Raw genomic sequence first — 6,000 nt, forward strand, 5'->3', positions numbered from 1 at the left:
CTTTCGAGCTGGGCAGCCGTTATAGCGGAATTATACCCGCTATAGCAGGGTCCAGTTCGATGGGGGAGGAAAACTTTTATTGTGGCTTGTTCGTTCGAATTTTCTATCCCAGTATTCTTGGGTAAGTGGAAGTTATAGTGTTATGCGGTTTGCGTGGAGTTGAAATTTGTTCTCGTCATTGTCGAATTAGGCGGTGATCTTTCATGACCGGTTTGTCTTTCTTTCCGTCTTAATAATCGTTCTGGACAAATGAGAGGTAAATTGGTATCTATTCTAACGATTTGATCCATCATTATTTAAAAAGGCACTTTGTGCGAAGTCCCAATTTTTTTTGAAAATACGCTGCCAATTGAGAAATTGGGGATACATGACAAAATCTCAGAATTCTAATTGATCCAGGCTAATATTAGCCCACTATAGTGAGAAGTCCCCCGCTATGGCGCGTCGCTATAGCATCTGCATGTCCACTATAGCGGGGCTAGCGGAATCAGACTTTAGAAAACTCAATGCCTTTTATTTTTCCTCCCACTTTTCATTGAGAAAGTTGATGAGGATTACCCCAAAAAATTTCCTAAGCCACTTTAATCTCGAGAACAATGGAGGGGAGGAACTTCAGCACAAAGAAAGTTAAAACCCACATATTCTCGATCTACGTCCGTCAGAATTTGCCCCCACAAAGTCAGAAGCGCATGTTTTGAGTTCTTCAACAGTTGCTTGGCATTCAGGTAAGCTAGGTTTCTTTCGACTGAGTCATTAGACCTGTCTTTGCTTACATAATATCTTGTGGGTTATCGGGAGATTGCATGTATAAGCCTTCGAGCATGGAGTCTGGATGGTTAATTGTGATTAGTGGTGGTTTAGTTTGAGGATGGAATTACTTAATTATGATTTTATGAGAAAGCATGATTTGAAATGTTAATTGTTATCCTTCACAGGTAATGAATGTGTTATTTGGGTGTACAAGTGTGATTTCTATTCATTGTGTTGTAATTGTGATGTGTGCTTGATGATTGGATCAGATACCACGTCGGTAAAACTACTAATTAGATCAGATACCACGCCGGTACATACTAACGGTTGGATCGAGTACCTTGTCGGTACATGCTAACAATTGAATCGGGTACCCTAACGATACACTAACAGTTTGTGTGTGGATTTCATAAGAGAGCCGATTTATTTATTGTGTTATGTTTGTCATATGTTGGCTCTTTAGTGGCTGGTTTGGGTATTAATGTTGAGGTGGTCCTTGCGTAAACCAGAATTGCATACTAAATACCGTAATGATGCTATAGGGATCCTCAGAGATCCAGATTATTTGGAGGGGTGATGAATCGAGTATGTCTTGTTGTGATGTGGTGGCTCATGGGAGTTGCGAATGTTAAGTCTAGGTGAGGATGGGGAGTCAGGGTTATGTTTCTGCTAGTGATTAGAATGGTATGTTATCAACATTATATATATAGTTGATAAACTAACTAAAGGCCAGGGTGTTGGCATAAGAGCTTAAGGGGGAATAATATAATTTGGTGGATCGAGGTGAGTTAAAAGAGGGGAATAGGTTTTTTTTTAAGGTATTTTAAATTAATTTGGGAATTTCATTCAATTAAGGGGTATTTTTGAATATATTGGTAACGACAAGAGTATATTTTGCCCTATAGTATGATGAAGGCCAAAGTTAACAAATAAATGCAAGTTGAGGGGTACTTTTGACCCCTTTTCCTACTTTGAATGAAATTTCTAAAGGGAAAATGACTTGATAGACCCATATTTAAAAAGTGACTCACATATATTCTTATCATTACACAAATGACCCAAATATATCTTTTTCGGTAGGAATGACAATGGAGTGGTTCGGAGGTGGGGCGGGGCAGGTTTTAGGCTAGGCGGGAAAGGGCGGGTTTAAGGATATATGAGGCGGGGCGGGTTGAAATCAATTTTTAAAATTAATGCAGGAAAGGGCGGGTTGCCGGTCTATTAAGGTCGAACAAAATAAAAGCTAAAATTTCTTTATTTATGAAGAGAAACGGAAAGTAGTTCCTATATTTCTTACAGTGGTGCTTCTTTTTCTATTAGAGCGACTATAGATATTTCTTTTTCATAAAATTTCTAAAAAATGTCATTCAAAGATATTCCTCGTGAAAGTGTTATCTTCTCTTCTTGTTTTTTTTTTAAAAAAAATGAAAAACAGCCCAGGAGATAGCATGTCCCAAACTCAATAACTAAATATTGTCCCTAATCCTATTTCATAAGTGAAGCAAATTATTGGGGCACGGCAGGACGGATTTATGCGGAGCAGGTTAAAACTTTGTGTGTTAAGGCTAAATTCACCCCGTTTCATTGCCATCCCTACTTTTCGACTGACAAATTGAAAGTGAAATAAATGATTTTAATTTCTTATTAATATAAGGGTATATTTGATCTTTCTCATACGTGAATTAATGTTAGAAACTCTTTGATCCATTCACTAATTTCGGTGTTAAATATCTCTCCTGTAGATCTATTAACTTATCATTATTTGAGTTTCTTGTTCTTATTTTATATTTTTTTTGTTCAATCCTTAGTGTGAACTATGAGAAATAAAAAGAAAGAAGTGTGAATGTAATAAAAGAGACAAAAGTAAGAAAAAATCTAAAACTAATTTTTGACGGACATACTGTAATTTACTCATTGTCATGATAACTTTTACAAGAAGATGAATGAAAAAATAAATTTAATCATCAAAAATAATAAACAAAAATTAGTCTGAATTAAAGAAGGCAGAAAAAAGTTCATGTGTGAAAACAACTTTGCTAAAAGGATCAAATATACCTTGTATGGATTTTAGTTTAATAAAACAAATCAAAAATTAATTTAAAATTATTACTTTTACTTCTATTCGCCGAAAAGGGTATATTTGGGTCATCTATGCAATGAAAGGGTATATCTTAGCCACTTTCTTAACGAGGGATATATCATCTCTACATCACAAAATCGAAGGGTGTATCCGACTATTTTTCCATTTCTAAATATGTAAATTTATTGGAAAGAATTGAAATACCAATTCAAATTGGTATAAAAAAATTAATTAATTTGATTCTTGTACAACAATGAATCCATTCACATACTAAATTGAAACAACCCCCCCCCACCCCACTTCCTACATGCTATATATAATAACCCCCCCCCCCCCCCCCGCTCAAAGATCGCCCTTTTTAACTCTTTCTATACCAAATCGCCCTTTGCCCATCTTCCTTTCTACCCCCCCCCCCCCTTCTTCTCTCTCTCTCAATGCATTCCCCCGTATAATTAATTTTGTGTATTGAAGTCACACAATCAATACTCACCTTTTTTGACCATTTCTCTTTTTTTCTATTCTCTTATATGATTTTGTTTAAAAAAGATTTGATCTTTATATAAAACATTTTCTGATTTTTAACTTAATGAAAAGTAACGGCGGCAGTGAGGCGATATGTTTAGCGAAGAAGAATTGCGTGATATAAGTTGTTGCAACAAGGAGTTGATTACGTGGAGGTTGTGTGTGGATGCACCAGTAGTAGGCACGGCGATGTCGGTGCTAAATTTAAGGTTTTTAATACTGGTGAATTCAAATTGTCTGTGAATGTTATCGTGGCTGCCCTGAAGGTATTATATATATAATCGTAAATTTAATATATTTCTTCTTTGTGCTTTTATTTATAACTAGTTCTCGAACACGTGTGTTGCACATGTATCCCCTACTAAATAGTATAAATACTTTAAAATTTAAGAATTTAACTAAATTTTTAGCCCAAATAAAAATACAAGCTTTTATAGAAAATAAAATTAATTAATTTGATTCTTGTACAACAATGAATCAATTCACATACTAAATTGAAACAAAAAATTCCCCCTTCCTACACGATCTGTATAATAACCCCCCTCCCCCCTTCAAAGAACACCCTTTTTAACTCTTTCTACACCAAATCTCTTAAATATGTTTGCTCTCTGAGGCGATTTTTTACTTTAAAAACACCTCATTTGCCCATCTTCTTCTCTATTTTCTCTCCCTTCTCCTCTCTCTATCTCTCTCTCTCTCTCTCTCTCTCTCTCAATGCATTCCCCTATATAATCATTTTTTCTATATCGATGTCACACAATCAATACTCACCTTTTTTGATCGTTTCTTCTTTTTTTTGTTATCTTACAGGATTTTAGAAAGAAAAAAAGATTTGATCTTTATATAAAACATTTTTTAATTTTTGATTGAGTGAAAAGTAACGGCGGCAGTGAGGCGATATATTTAGAGAAGAAGAATTGTGTGATATAAGTTGTTGCAAAAATGAGATGATTACGTGGAGGTTGTGTGTGGATGCACCAGTCGTATGCACAGTGATGCTTGTGCTAAACTTAGGGTTTTTAATACTGGTGAATTCAAATTGCCTGTGAATGTTATCGTGGCTGCAAATATATATATATATATATATATATATATATATATATATATATATATATATATATATATATATATATGTATAATATTTCTTCTTTGTTCTTTTATTTAATGACTAGTTCTCGAACACGTGTGCCGCACATATATCCCCTGCTAAATAGTATAAATATTTTAAAAGTTCAAGAATTTTACTAAATTTTTAGCCCAAATAAAAATACAAGCTTTTATAGAAAATCAAATTAAATAAGTCGAATAGAGAGAAAACACACAAAAAAAAATAGAGAGAGAAACAAATATTCAAAAGTAATAATAAGACCTCCTTTCTAAATTTATGTTAGGGTGAGAGTAAGAAGTTTACTAATAGGTTAGTGTGGACAGGTTTATAAAGCTTAATTGTTTATGATCTCTCTTATTTTCCTCTATTTATATTATGCGGTGAGTATCAGATTGATTGATGATGCCTATTAGTACGTGTTGTTTGTACTGATACTACTCTTTCTATGCCACTTGGCATACTCTAGTTGCAGGGTCAGTGATGTCTCTTAGGTGAAGACGAAGATGATTCTCCAACAGCTTCTACTCTTCCTTTCTTATTGTGGGAGTTGTGTCATTATTCTATTTATATATTGTACTCTTAGAAGCTCTTGTACCTATTTTAGACTTGTAACCTTAGGGGTTTAAGTATTATTTTGTATAAAACTGGAGTTCTTACATTACTACAGACTTACTGAAATTTTTCTGGCTTAATACTTAAGTTTTCTATAACTTCCGCAATTCTTATTTCATATAAGGGGTTAAGGGTTCTCCTACTTAGGTATTAGAGTAGGTGCCCGCACAGTTCGGGGGGTTGGATCGTGACATATTTAATAATTATATTTTAGGGGAGCTGTTAAAAACGAGGGCAAATATGAACCAAATGATAAATATCTAGGGTATTTTTGAGATAAAAGGTTGACGTCAAGGGTATTTGAGAGAAGAAAGGTAGATGAAGGGTAATTTTATACTAATTCAAATATTTGAGGAGTATTTTAGGCCCTTCTCCGAAAATAATAAACGCAAATTAGTTTGAGTTAAGAAGGCAGAAAAAATTCATGTGTGAAAAATATCAAATATATCCCTGAAATTTGCTAAAAGGATCAAATATACCTTGTATAGATTTTAGTTTAATAAAACAAATCAAAAGTAAATTTTAAATTAATTTTTTTATTTCTATTCACCAAAAAGGGTATATTTGGGTCATCCGTGCAATGAAAGGGTATATGTTAGCCACTTTGTTAACGAGAGATATGTTATCTCTACATCACATAAATGAAGGATGTATTAGACTCTTTTTCCATTTCTAATTATGTCAATTTATTTCAAAAAATTGAAAATACTAATTCAAATTGGTATAGAAAAATTAATTAATTTGATTCCTGGACAACAATGAATCAATTCACATACTAAATTGAAACAACGAAATTCCCCCCTTCCTACACGCTCTGTATAATAACCCCTCCTCCCCCTCAAAGAACGACTCTTTCTACACCATATCTCTTAAATAAGCTTGCTCCCTAAGGCGATTTTTCACTTTAAAAACACCTCATTTGCCCATC

This window comes from Solanum dulcamara, chromosome 10, assembly GCF_947179165.1.
Source record: "Solanum dulcamara chromosome 10, daSolDulc1.2, whole genome shotgun sequence".
In the NCBI taxonomy this organism is placed as follows: domain Eukaryota; kingdom Viridiplantae; phylum Streptophyta; class Magnoliopsida; order Solanales; family Solanaceae; genus Solanum; species Solanum dulcamara.